General features: G+C 42.0%; 1 protein-coding gene across 9 annotated transcripts in view; it reads right to left on the reverse strand.

Moving 5' to 3' along the window:
• The window catches only part of LOC137536102 (cGMP-dependent protein kinase 2-like), an 843621-nt gene that overhangs the window by 439519 nt on the left and 389616 nt on the right, over nucleotides 1–14486 (reverse strand). For all 9 annotated transcript variants that reach the window (XM_068258139.1, XM_068258141.1, XM_068258140.1 and 6 more), the window contains one exon: nucleotides 11680–11826. The gene's annotated coding sequence lies outside the window, so the exon portion shown is untranslated. The remainder of the gene's footprint in view (nucleotides 1–11679; nucleotides 11827–14486) is intronic.

The following is a 14486-nucleotide window of genomic DNA, read 5'->3' on the forward strand; positions in this document are numbered from 1 at the left end:
AGCTGAACGGTTTTATCACGATGTGATACTGAGCATGACTTCGTAAAGCATTTTTAGAGGAAGAGCAGTGCCGGATGTTTTTTCCTTCTGATGTCAATTGAAACCATGTTATCTTTTCAGCCTGAGCATGATAAGACACTACAGAGTACTCTTCCCTACATTCCCTCTGTGCGCAAGCCTTAAGATCACAGCGCACCAGTAGCCACAGTGCCTGTTTCTTAATCTTCTAAAACTGTGTGCTTATCTACAATTATATGCCGCACACTTATCTTACATTGTGTGCTTCCCACTTATCAAAAATCACCCAGAGATACCGACTCAGGAGCCCAACCCAGTCCATCCCACAAAATCGGCAAAGCATACTATGTTCAGATATGTACTGTGGCATCAAAAGTGACCTTGCTCCAAAGGAAGCGCATTCATGAAGAGTCTTGTTGCTCACATCCTTCTCGTGCTGTAACTATGTGGGTCGAGTGAAAACATTATCAGGGTATGGGTGGAATATGCAGAACCTATGATCAACCAATAAGGACAGTTTCTTGATGCCTATCCCTGGTGTGGAATGAGGTGTGTTGGAAGTACCTGAAAGCGACTGTATAGTGAGGAAAAATCAGAGAAAAGATGGTCCCATATCAGAAATTCACTGCACTTATAGTCTTATAGTCAGTGCCACTAGTTACCCGATCCATACTAGTATAGCACAGGTATCAAACTCAAGTCTCGTTGGGGTAAAATCTGACCCACCTTGCCATTTTATGTGGCCTGTGAGAGCTTCAAATGTGCATTTTTGAAAGCAGTAAAAGACAAAAGGAAATGCAGAGCCCCAACGTGTGCTTGCACCAACAGTATGTGGTATTATCAGTGCTTCATTGGGTGCCAGGGGGTCTAAACCTCATACCCACGGCATATGGTTCTTGTCTGAGGCCGCTAGTTGGAGCTACCTCTGCCAAGAATCTAGTGATGTCTATGGCAGCCCTAAATCTCCCTAATTCTTTGCTAAGAAATCTCTTCTCCCTCTCCATTGTGCACCACGTTTCATCCCTACTCCCCGCTCCCTAGTGGACAGAATTTGGCCTTAAAGAGGAACTCCAGTGAAAATAATGTAATAAAAAAGTGCTTCATTTTTACAATAATTATGACTAAATGATTTAGTCAGTGTTTGCTCATTGTTAAATATTTCCTCTCCCAGATTCACATTCTGACATGTATTACATGGTGACATTGTTACTGTGGGCAGGTTATGTAGCTGTTTCTAGCTGTTCTGGCTGTTACAGACAGCTGTAAACAGCCATTTCCTGTCTGTGAGCCTTGTACTCAGAGCTTCTTGTGGGAGGGGTTTCACCACAATATCAGTCATACAGCACCCCCTGATGGTCTATTTGTGAAATGCAATAGATTTGTCATGTAAAAGGGGGTATCAGCTACTGATTCAATTCAATTCAATTCACTTTATTGTCATTGTGTAACACAACGAAATTACTTTTCATGACAACCCCACGGTGCATATAGGGAACATAGTGATAGTAACAAGGAAGAGAAGAAATTATACAAGTATGCCAGGTATTACAGATGTTTAAACAATTTGTACACAGTGTTAATTATTTCAGAGAGGATTCAGAGTTTGTCTAGTTTATGGCGGATGGGAAAAAGCTGTCTTTCAGTCTGTTTGTGTGTGTGCGGATTGATCTAAAACGTTTACCTGATGGAAGGAGCTCAAACAGGGCATTTCCAGGGTGAGTGTTGTCCTTGATAATGTTTTTGGCCCTTCTCAAGCTGCGAGTATTATACAAAAGTTCCAGTGATGGTAGTTCAGTGCCAATAATGGCTTCTGCTGTTTTAACAACTCGCTGCAGGACTTCTCTAGTAGCCTTCGTGCAGCTGTTGTACCAGGCCGTCATGCAATTGGTCAGAACGCTTTCTATAGTGCATCTGTAGAAATTAACCAGCAGCTTCTGTGGGAGGTTAGCGCTCCTTAGTTTTCTCAGAAAGTAGAGGCGTTGTTGTGCTTTGCCAGTTAGAGCTAAAGCATTGTCAGCCCAGGACAGGTTCTCTGCGATGGTGACTCCCAAAAATTGCATATCTATCTGATGTCTACCAAGAATTACTAGCTTGTTAAGTGTGACACACAATGTCCAGCCCTGGAAAATGGATTGTCGACCTTAAACAGCAATTGCAGCTATACGGATATATACGCAGTTGGCTTGGCATAATCAGAGGACCATAGAAGGAGAGATACATGGTGAAGAAATAATAGAGGAGACAATTTGGTTTAGTAGGTGAAAATTTAGGTTAGAAAGAGTATAATATAAGTTGTATATTTACACACATGAGGTACTATTGAGGTAACAACTATGTAGCGTCTTGGAAGTATGACCTGTCTGTCCCCACTCAGCAATTGGGATAAAGTAAAATTCTTGGTCGGAGTTTCTCTTTAAACTGTTGTCTAAGGCACCGTGCCATGATCTCTGTAGCCAGAAGTACTTGCAATGGTACTCGTGCACAGCTATCCCAGATTGCATAAACAATACTGTGAAATACCCTGTAGGACCAGATAAGATGATCAATTGTTGCTGTCAAGGTCACTTCTCTCTCAGTGTAGATTCGATTTACTAGTTCCATTCACTAGTGATTGAGGGCCACTGGTCTGAAAACATGGATACAACAGGTACACTACATGCCTCCACCAATGAGGAATTGCTGAGTGGGGACAGACAGGTCATACTTCCAAGACGCTACATAGTTGTTACCTCAATAGTACCTCATGTGTGTAAATATACAACTTATATTATACTCTTTCTAACCTAAATTTTCACCTACTAAACCAAATTGTCTCCTCTATTATTTCTTCACCCTGTATCTCTCCCTCTATGGTCCTCTGATTATGCCAAGCCAACTGCGTATATATCCGTATAGCTGCAATTGCTGTTTAAGGTCGACAATCCATTTTCCAGGGCTGGACATTGTGTGTCACACTTAACATGCTAGTAATTCTTGGTAGACATCGGATAGATATGCAATCACAATACAAAAAGTACTTAAGTCAAGCCACAGCAATGCCAGCTCTTTTACTGTTATTTTATTATACTAGCGTCAGCAGTTCCATATTAAAACTATAGTGCATAACAAGTATATGTATGGATTTAGTTTTATACAACATTGTAAATCTCCAGTTTTTTATATGCTTCCCTTTAACAAAAGGCACTGCTCTTGGTACGTAAGATCCTTCCCTAGTAAAACAGTTTTACGCAGCTTTCCTGTATTCACAAATGATTATGTTCCCCTCAATGCCATTTCCTTTGACTCCTGGATAATCAATTAAATAGATAAGGAACTTGTGCTGGGTTATGGAAAACGTTGTGGTTTAAGTAAGCTGCTGCTGTTCTGTTCTGTCTGGCAGGTGGATATAAAGTCTAGCCAAGGATAATGAGCGCCTGTGTTCTCTTGTTCCTTGTAATTTCTTTATGTGAATATTTGTTTCTATCAACAGCTATTTATTTCATACTGCAGATCTGCAGCTAAGAGTAGAGTGAAGAAATATGTTTAGCTGAAAGAACTATGATCATTTATCTCATTTTTAAAGTGCTTGGTTTAACTTTATGCTTTTCATTGTGTGTGTATGCATTTACATTCTAGTAAATATAAAGGGTGTGATATTCCTTGTATATAATTTCTTGTATATTTCCCCTACTAATGTTGTCATTTTAACTGAGTTAATTGGGCTGTGCTCAGGAACAGTGGCAAAGCTACCAAGCCATGGATCTCAGTAAGGCCGAATTTACATCACTGGAGCCTAGTGGCAAAAATGTTCTGGCACATTAGACTTCACCCCACAAACCCCCACCGAATCGCACTGCAAGTATGCTGGCTGGCCCAGCTTTCATCTCCCCCTACTTCCCCTGCCCAAAGTAGGTAGCTTCAGGTGCCCCTTATTATTAGGCAACAAGAAGGACCCTCAATATTAAGTAGCTAGAAGTGCCCTTAAGTATTAGGCAGTTAGAAATACCCCTGGCTGAAGGGAGATCGTGTCAGTGGAATGCAGAGTGTTGGGTGCGTAAGCTGCCATTTGCACTCTTGGTGGGGACTCTGTATAGGAAGGAAGGAGGGAGGGAGGCACTGGGGGATAGGAGTGAGACACCTTTTCATCACAGGTGCCTGTAGGCAGGTGCCTACAGTGCCTTACGGAAAATTTGGCCCTGATCCAAGTGCAACTTGTTTCCCAGCAGAAAGTTAAAGTGGGCTATTTACCCCAGCTGTGGGTTTCCCTTCACCAGAACCTGCTTCCCATGGAAGAAGTTGGCTAGAGATACCTGTACAGAGAGTGAGGATGCATATAACAATGACTGCACAGTGGTAATAATTCCGGTTATAACACACATGTAAAGATGATAAACTAACTAATGCAGGCCTTTTAGGCCCTCTGGAGCAGAATCCCAGTTGCAGTTGTATCCTCTGCAAGTTCTCTTTGCATGCTGCTGCTCAAAAAGATTTTGCTTTAAATTCAAGTCCCTTCTAGAATCTGTTTTATAAACCAGGCTCACAGCAAAAGAACAGATCAAAATGGCTGTAATGTCATGTGAGTTAAACAATCCAGAATAGGCACAAGAATGTGACGTTAGCAAGCATGCTGCTAAAAAGTAGATCCCGTAATATTAGCATGGTCGCCAGGGAAACTGAACTTTATGAATGAAGCCACATTCAATGGTGTGTAGATCTCTGAACATCTGTGCTACAGTTGGACAACAGTGATTTATGTAGACATGTTTTCTCTAACATACTGAAGTGTTACAGAACTGACCTATTGAGAGGCCTGGAAGGAGATGCAGTCTCAGAAGCACTTGCAATAACTACAGTAGCAGTGTTATCAAATTACAGAAACTTAGCAAAACATTGACATTTATTGTTTTCCTTCAAACCACAGGAAGGTTTGGGGAGAGAAAGCTATTACTGTCAGCCCACTCTGTCTCATTAGCCATAGCAAGAGTTCAGGCCTTTGTGTCTATGGGGGCAAGTAAAATGACTGCAAAGGTAAGCATTCCTTTTCCCCAAATTGAAACAGACGTTTCAAACAGAGCCTTTACATCTGCTTTTATGAGGGTTGAAATGAATAAAGTAATGTAAAATTCAGGAATAAACTAATTTAATCTTCAATGTTACAGGTACTTTTAAAGGAGCCAGAAAATGTGTTCTTTAGCTATAACTAATGTAAAAGTACTTACAATATATAGGAATGATGTTCAAAAATAGTTCAAGAAACTCTTTGTAAGGCTTGGTGGTGTATTCTCCACAGTCAGCATGCAACGCATGAGCTGGCGTGGAGGAGGTACACACACTAGCACCAGGAAACAGGCTATCCCTAGTATAGTGGAGGGGAGGACTGACTCCAATAGGAGATTGTGGCGCACAGAGCCGGTGCAGATCTGACAGCCACAAACAATGCTTTCGTTATAACGTCTCAGCGCAAAGTAGCGCTGAGCACATAAACCAGAACTGAGGAGATCAGGACAGGTAGACAGAATGAACGCTTGCTAGCTAGCGGCTACTTAGCGACAGCAAGCGTCCAAAAACCAAACAGACTGGAATGAGGCAGCCAATGCGTTGCGGTGATGGCGTGCCTCACAAAGACAGGACAGGATGGTCAGGAAATAGCAGGATTGAGATAGAAGAACGTAACACAGATAAATATACAATAAGTATGTTTTCCTAGCGTATTACAATTACAGCTATCAATGAAACTATTTGTTACGTCTGACTAACATATGTATATATCGGCAATGAACCGATATATGACATAAGCAGGAACGCTGACTAGGAATGGAGTAACACAGGGAACAGGACTCAGAAGGATTCGCTATCTCTTCGCAGAGATGAACGCAATCCACAAACAGTAACAGAACAGGATTCAGAAGGATTCGTTATCTCTTCGCAGAGATGAACGCAATCCACAAACGGTAACAGGACAGGATTCAGAAGGATTCGTTATCTCTTCGCAGAGATGAACGCAATCCACAAACAGAACCAGGAGCAGGGTAACTACCTCAGCACGGGTGGTCACGGTACGCGCAACCTACCAAAACGTGCTGGAAAGCTGACTAACTGCACACAGGATATAAACAGTTCGTGTACGTATACATCAGCGACACTGATGTATCACGTAACACAAATACAAGGAAAATAATAAACGTGCTGGTATGCATATATATTGGCAATGAACCAATATATGATGCAAAGACCAGCAAAGTATCTTTATAACAAGAAACACGATCGGGGGCTAAAGCGACAGCAAGACAGGCTTAGGCTGAAGCTATGAAAACCCAAGGAAACCCTGCAGGAAGCAGATCTTTATACTGAGGTCATCCAATGGGAGCAGACATGCAGATTCCCACACAGGTGAATGATAATCAGTCACAAGCTGACAGCAGGGAAAGACAGACAAAGCTATGCAACTTGCATGGAAAGACATCAGAACTGCCTGAGCTGCAGCACTACTTCCAGCAATAGCTGCTGCAGCAGCGATCATTACAGTACCCCCGCCTTTAAAAGCGGATTCCAGACGCTTTTCAAAACCGAAATTTCCAACAAAACAGTCTGACTGATAATTCATGATGACCGGGACAGCCCGGCAAGACCGAATTCCAGAATCAGTCCCCACAAGACTGGACCCATCAGAACCAGAACCTACAGAACCATGCCCATCAGTACTACAAGCCCCAGTGTGACACCCATCAGAACCATGATTTCCAGAAGAAAGCCCTCCGAAATTCCCTGAGCGATACCCACCGCCTTCCAGGAACCGTTCAGAAACGCCAAAGCCTTTGCAATGCCCACCGGTACTGTCTTTACCAAGACAAAACCCACTGTTGAACCAGTCCAAGGCACCAGGACAAGTTTTCTCAGAGACCTCCCAGAACACCTTGAAGCTCCAAAGAGATCCCCATAGGTCAGAATGCCCCTTAGGCTCACATGGAGAACTATCAAGAACCCCTATGGAACCTAGGGCAATTCCCGAGTCAGGGCCACAAGGACAAACATCAATATCAGGGCTTTCAGGGACCAGAACCATCTCTGGGCATGCAGGCAGACTGGCAACATCAGAACGTGTTCCCACTAAGGAAGCATCAGAGCACGCTAACACCTTAGACACACTTGGGCATTCTGGCACACAAAGAACATCTGGGCACACCGGCACAAGAGAAACCTCTGGGCATGTCAAGGAACTGTGAGCCTCAGGGTCAGCCAAGACAGGACCAAAACCAGGACTGGCCAAAAAAAAATCATCATGACTAAACTTCGCAACTACTGGACTTTTACACGAGAATGCTGGATCAGACTTAGATGTCGCTGATTCCAGCAAAGTCAGTAACAAATCAGATTCAGGGGCACTAACAAGACAGGACAAATCTTCTGATGTATGCACTGAACCAGATAGGGACTCCACAACTACCTCTGGACTGGGCAGAGACTCATTTAATACACTGGATTGGAGCTCATGAGGCGCTGCAGAACAAGTCAGTATTGCAGCAGCCCCCACTGGACTAGGCAAAACTGAGGAATTCCCTGGACAGGAAGGGGACTCTGGAACCTCTGCCACAGCGGCCAGAGAACCAGAATCTTTCAGGATACAGGGCTGGGTTTCAGGAACACTCATCAGACCGGACTGAAATTCTGAGATTTCTATTATTTTGACCAGAGAATCAGAATTATCCATGTTACAGGGCAAGACTTCTGAAACATTCAGAGGACAGGGCTGGAGTTCCTCGGCTGTTACAACACTGGAGAGGGACTCAACATTGGTTAAATCAGACTGTGTACAGGGCAAGGTATCTGACACACTTGCTGACGAGGACAATATTTCAATGGCTTCTGCTTTGCTGGGCAGAAATTCATCAAGTTTTATTAGAGCAGACTGTAATTCCAAAACAGCTGCTAGACAAGTGAATATTACTGCAACACCAACTGAGGTAAGCAGTGCTTCAGCCTCCTCTGCTAGAGGGTTTAAAGTATCCAAAGTACTGGGTGAAGCATAAGACTCTGCGACCACAGCTTCACTGGACAGGATCACTGAACAGTCCATATTGCAGGGCAAAACCATGGAAGCACCTGCTGGACAGCATAATGATTCTGTGACCTGAGTTTCATTGGAGAGATCTACTGCACAATTCATGGTACAGGGCAAATTTATTGGAAAATTTTCTGAACAAGGTAATAATTCTGCGATTTCAGGTTCACATAGCAGATGCTCTGAGCTATTCACGAAACTAGAGCGAGGTGTAGAAACAGGAAGATCAAGACACAATGTTTGCGCATCTGAATCACCATTCATTTGTAAAATTGGAAAATTCAGATGCTGGGGTTCTGAGTTTACTAGACAGGATTGCTGGGACTCGGAAACTGATGTAGTGCATCTATTGGCATCTGCTGGATCAGACAGGAGTTGAACTTTATTAACACAGGTAATTTCTGCAGAAGTGTTTGCAGAGACAGGCAAGATTTTTCTGGTGTCTGTTTCACTAAACAAAGAGTCATGAGTACTGGCTAGGCTGGACTCGGAAGTCAGCAGGACCTCTGGATTCTCTGCTGAGAAATTTGCGCAGGGCAAGGTTAAGAATGTATCAGTGGCTTCTGTTTTACTGGGAAGTAACACTGAGTTATCCATGGTACAAGGTGGAATTGCAGGAACTTCAATTTCACACAAAAAGAGCTCCGAATCACCTGCTGAATCAGCCAAAGGTGCTGAAGCAGGCGGGTCAGAACGCCAAATTTGCGAATTCGGAGTCACATAAAAATCATCCAAAATCAGTTCCCACACATCAATCAAGGGAGCCACACAGTCATACCTACACACACCAGCCTCTATTAGGTTATAGGCTGACTTAATGCATGCGTTCAATACCATTTCACTTTTTGCACTGTAAAATTGACAAAATGAACTTGAATCATTCTTCCATTCACAGACCAGGGCTTCCATCTCTCCCCTCTCGAATGGAGGATCCCATGCATACTTAACAGCGAAACATTTAGGCTGATCACAGTCTGCAGATATGATTGTGGCAGGCACATGTATAGGGTTAATTAGCAGGTGATTGGCAGATTCCTTATTCTTAAGAATCTCCAATACCTGTAGCAAGTGTTGAACTGTAGTGTATGCAAACTTCCCTTGGTTCACAAATAAGTTGATTTGTTCAATACTCTGTAATATCTCATCATAATCATACTCAGATAATTCTTTTAAACAAAAATCTTTATTTTCCCTAGCCAGGGAGGAAAGTTCATTAGTAGTTTCATAAGTCCATTTAACTCCCCTGAAAGACAATTGCATTTCATTATCTGTTAATGGCAGAATCTCATTATAGGTCTCAGTCGCTAAGGATAACGATTCTGCAGATTGGACACGTTTCTTAGAACGTTTGCGTTTTGCCTTTGACCTTGCGGGTTTTGGTGATTTATTCAAAGCTGCAGGAAAATTATCAGTAACACTTTCTGCTTGCTGCTCATTCTTGCAAGCAATTGAAGGAGCAGCTGATTGGCCTGCTGCCAGGAGTTCATTAAGAGGAAAAGGCAATGGATCTATGCGCAACCAGTTATGGATCACAAACGCTAGAAATTCCAGCGGTCTATCTTTCAAATCGGAATGATTGAGAACATCAAATGCCCACTGGAATAATTCCCCTTTAAACAAAATATAACTTAGTTGGAGTGCCCAGGTTGAAACAGGAGTCGCTTGGAGATCAGGATTGGTCAGGAACCTGGCACATTCAGAGAAAAACTCATTTTCTGTTTCAGAGCTAAGTTCTTCAAATTTCTTAAAGGAACAGGAACCATAATTAACAGTGTCATACTTTCTGGGAATCCCCCCCACAATGGGGATTGGTAATGGGGTTTTCATAATGTAAGGCTTGGTGGTGTATTCTCCACAGTCAGCATGCAACGCATGAGCTGGCGTGGAGGAGGTACACACACTAGCACCAGGAAACAGGCTATCCCTAGTATAGTGGAGGGGAGGACTGACTCCAATAGGAGATTGTGGCGCACAGAGCCGGTGCAGATCTGACAGCCACAAACAATGCTTTCGTTATAACGTCTCAGCGCAAAGTAGCGCTGAGCACATAAACCAGAACTGAGGAGATCAGGACAGGTAGACAGAATGAACGCTTGCTAGCTAGCGGCTACTTAGCGACAGCAAGCGTCCAAAAACCAGACAGACTGGAATGAGGCAGCCAATGCGTTGCGGTGATGGCGTGCCTCACAAAGACAGGACAGGATGGTCAGGAAATAGCAGGATTGAGATAGAAGAACGTAACACAGATAAATATACAATAAGTATGTTTTCCTAGCGTATTACAATTACAGCTATCAATGAAACTATTTGTTACGTCTGACTAACATATGTATATATCGGCAATGAACCGATATATGACATAAGCAGGAACGCTGACTAGGAATGGAGTAACACAGGGAACAGGACTCAGAAGGATTCGCTATCTCTTCGCAGAGATGAACGCAATCCACAAACAGTAACAGAACAGGATTCAGAAGGATTCGTTATCTCTTCGCAGAGATGAACGCAATCCACAAACGGTAACAGGACAGGATTCAGAAGGATTCGTTATCTCTTCGCAGAGATGAACGCAATCCACAAACAGAACCAGGAGCAGGGTAACTACCTCAGCACGGGTGGTCACGGTACGCGCAACCTACCAAAACGTGCTGGAAAGCTGACTAACTGCACACAGGATATAAACAGTTCGTGTACGTATACATCAGCGACACTGATGTATCACGTAACACAAATACAAGGAAAATAATAAACGTGCTGGTATGCATATATATTGGCAATGAACCAATATATGATGCAAAGACCAGCAAAGTATCTTTATAACAAGAAACACGATCGGGGGCTAAAGCGACAGCAAGACAGGCTTAGGCTGAAGCTATGAAAACCCAAGGAAACCCTGCAGGAAGCAGATCTTTATACTGAGGTCATCCAATGGGAGCAGACATGCAGATTCCCACACAGGTGAATGATAATCAGTCACAAGCTGACAGCAGGGAAAGACAGACAAGGCTATGCAGCTTGCATGGAAAGACATCAGAACTGCCTGAGCTGCAGCACTACTTCCAGCAATAGCTGCTGCAGCAGCGATCATTACACTCTTGCAGCAAATCTTTTTTCTTTATAAATACAAATCTTTACACAAATGATATTCTTCATTGACCATATAAAATATTATTTTCAAGAGTAAAAAGGTACAACAGATCCTGTAAATTGATCAAGGACCAAACTCATTGAGGATAAAATGAAGCCTGGTTAGTCCTTTCCTTAGTGCGGTCTCCCTGGATGATTATCAGGCTTCATTTTGTCCCAGATGATTTTGGCATTTGTGGAGCTGATTCATGTATCATAGTATTGGATTACAAAAGACAAGTGTGTTTACAGATATATTGTTGTTAGTAGGGTTTGGGTACAATATTTTTCACACTACTGGAGGACACTATGCTATGCTATAATAGGGCTATAAGGAAGAAACTATCAATAATCACTCGTAAAAAATCTTCCAAAAACTGTCAATAATTTTTTAGCTAAAGCTGTCCGGGAACAAATTGTTATTAATGTAATGTCCCCAATTTAATTTCACAACAATAGCAACATAGGTTTAAATGTACAAAAATGATGCCACATACCTTTAATTTGAAGAATACAGTAGCAGGCATGTAACCACCACTGCTCCTTGTAGTGTTCCAGCCATCACACGGTTTTACTTGGCCAACTACTGTACATATACAAATACAGATGCTCTAACTCCACACCACCACCATCTCCACTGACACCTGCAGAGAGGATGAGGGTTAGTGTCAAGCTGGTCACACCTCTCTCTCAGACAGCACCACAGCTCTACTGCACTGGAAAACAAGGTCTTCACAATGCAATGAGAAATCCTCAAAATAAAGATATTTGCCAGCATTTTTATACAGTTACACCAGTTTTGCAATAGTTATGGGAGGAGGTAGCACAACATACTTTCAAAATGTATTTTATGATGCAGGCATGCCAACTGCAGTAGGCGTAGCCATAGTATAAGCTCTTACACTGTGCGTAAAGTAATAGTACACAAGCTGTGTTGGTCTCTACTTCAGTAACCTGACCGAAACTTTCACTACTGCCTCTATGGGGTTAAATTGGCTCATCATTATCCTTTAGTTGAAGTTCTAATAACATCTGTAACACTGAACAAGAACTACCCTCTTCTGAGCTATTTCTGCAAAGTAATTGGAAGTTGTTAAGTATAAACAGCTGTATGCTGCAGTACTAGCAAAATCAATATCAGAGGTATAATGCATTTTTGTGCCTCCATTTTAAGTTTTTGGATTACCAGTTTAAAGCCTTGAGTTAAGTAAACACATTCGATAACACTGTTCTGGAGCGGCTGATAACGACTGCCTCGGGTTAGGATCATTTGTGCATCTAGTCATCTAGCCAGCATACAGTGGCCTTTCAACGGCACTTATGCATCCAGCATGATGGAGCGTTAGCGATACCCAAGCAGGCCCAACGGCATTGTTCTTGCTGTTCCTGCCTGCGGTAAGCTGCTCTGTCGTACACCATTTGTCTCCGTCTGCCCTCCTTTATATCAGCAAATGCAGGGTAGAGATAATTTTACACAGTATTCAGTCACATGCTGTCGTCTGAGGAATTGATCCCTGATTCCTGCCAGGTGACGGAAGCTGAACGTGTGTACGGTAATATTTTATAACTCCAATGGAAGTGTTGGGATTGTGGTTCTGAGATAGCTGCATTGTGGATCACACACACACACAGACACACACACACACACACACACACACACACACACACACACACACACACACACACACACACACACACACACACACACACACACACACACAATTTTCCAACTGAATTTGGGCTTTAAAGAGGAACTCCAGTGAAAATAATGCAATACAAAAAGTGCTTCATTTTTACAATAATTATGTATAAATGATTTAGTCAGTGTTTGCTCATTGTAAAATCTTTCCTCTCCCCGATTTACATTCTGACATTTATTACATGGTGACATTTTTACTGTGGACAGGTTATGTAGCTGCTGCTAGCTGTTTTGGCTGTTAGAGACAGCTGTAAACAGCTAATTCCTGTCTGTGAACCTTGTTACATTGTAACAAACTGCCAAAAGTACCGCAGTCCCAGAGCTTCTTGTGGGAGGGGTTTCAGCACAAAATCAGTCATACAGCGCCCCTTGATGGTCTGGTTGTGAAAAGCAATATATTTCTCATGTAAAAGGGGGAATCAGCTACTGATTGGGATAAAGTTCATTTCTTGGTTGGAGTTTCTCTTTAACTGCTTTTGAATACTGGTTCTACATCCGCATTACTCGTGGCTTCAGTATTGCATTAGGACTATGATGTGAGTCAGAAGGTCTCTTGGAGGGTCATTCATTACATATACGTTATAAACTCATTTATATTTTTTACAAGCCAAATTTTGTTTGTCTTCTCTAAGTATGAAATGGACATACAATTTGTTCATTAACATTTTTACTTTATTTTAGGTTGATTTTGTATTCAACATCATATTTAAATGTAATTTACCTTGTCATGGCATGTAATACACACTAGATCTGAAGCTAAAGGATGTTACTTTCAATTACTATAAAGTACAATGTGTCCCATGTATTATTACCATGTGTGGTCCATGATTTCTGCTGCTCATATTGCCCTCCTGCTGTCCTTGTGGTGAACAGCTATTATGTTGCTATGACACAGCAGCATAGCAATGGTAACAAAATCAAGCAAAGCTTGCTGAGATGGTAGACAGGCAAACAGCCACTATGTTGTGGCACCCCAAGATTTAGATAGTATATGTGTAAATAAAACTGCCTCGTTTAGTAACATGCTGGTCTGCCAGAGGAAGGAGTGTTAAAGTGTAACTGTTGGGCATAAAATCAATTCTTTACTTTTATCTGGTAAACAAGTAATGAGGATGCTAACCAGGCAATCCAAAAGTTAAAATCTCTATTACTTTTCTTGTTTATAAATGATCATTCCCCAGTTTACCTGACTCTTAATTGGTACACTGCCGCACAAAGGAAGTTGCAGGGCATGCTGGGTTGTCTTTTTTTGCTTATTTATTTCCCCTGAGACTTAACTAATGTACAGAAGCAAAAAAGGACACCCAGCATGCCCTGCAATTTCCTTTTTTGCTGCAATGTGCCAAATAAGAGTCAGGTAAACTGGGGAATGATCATTTATAAACAAGAAAAGTAAAAGAGATTTTAACTTTTGGATTGCATGGTTAACATCCTTATTACTTGTTTACCAGATAAAAATAAAGAATTGATTTTAGTTTTTATGCCCAACAGTTACACTTTAAAGGGAATCTGAAGTGAAAATAAACTTATGATATAATGAATTGAATGTGTAGTACAGCTAAGAAATAGAACATTAGCAGTACAGATATTGTTTCCAGTACAGGA

This window comes from Hyperolius riggenbachi, chromosome 10 (assembly GCF_040937935.1).
Source record: "Hyperolius riggenbachi isolate aHypRig1 chromosome 10, aHypRig1.pri, whole genome shotgun sequence".
NCBI lineage: Eukaryota > Metazoa > Chordata > Amphibia > Anura > Hyperoliidae > Hyperolius > Hyperolius riggenbachi.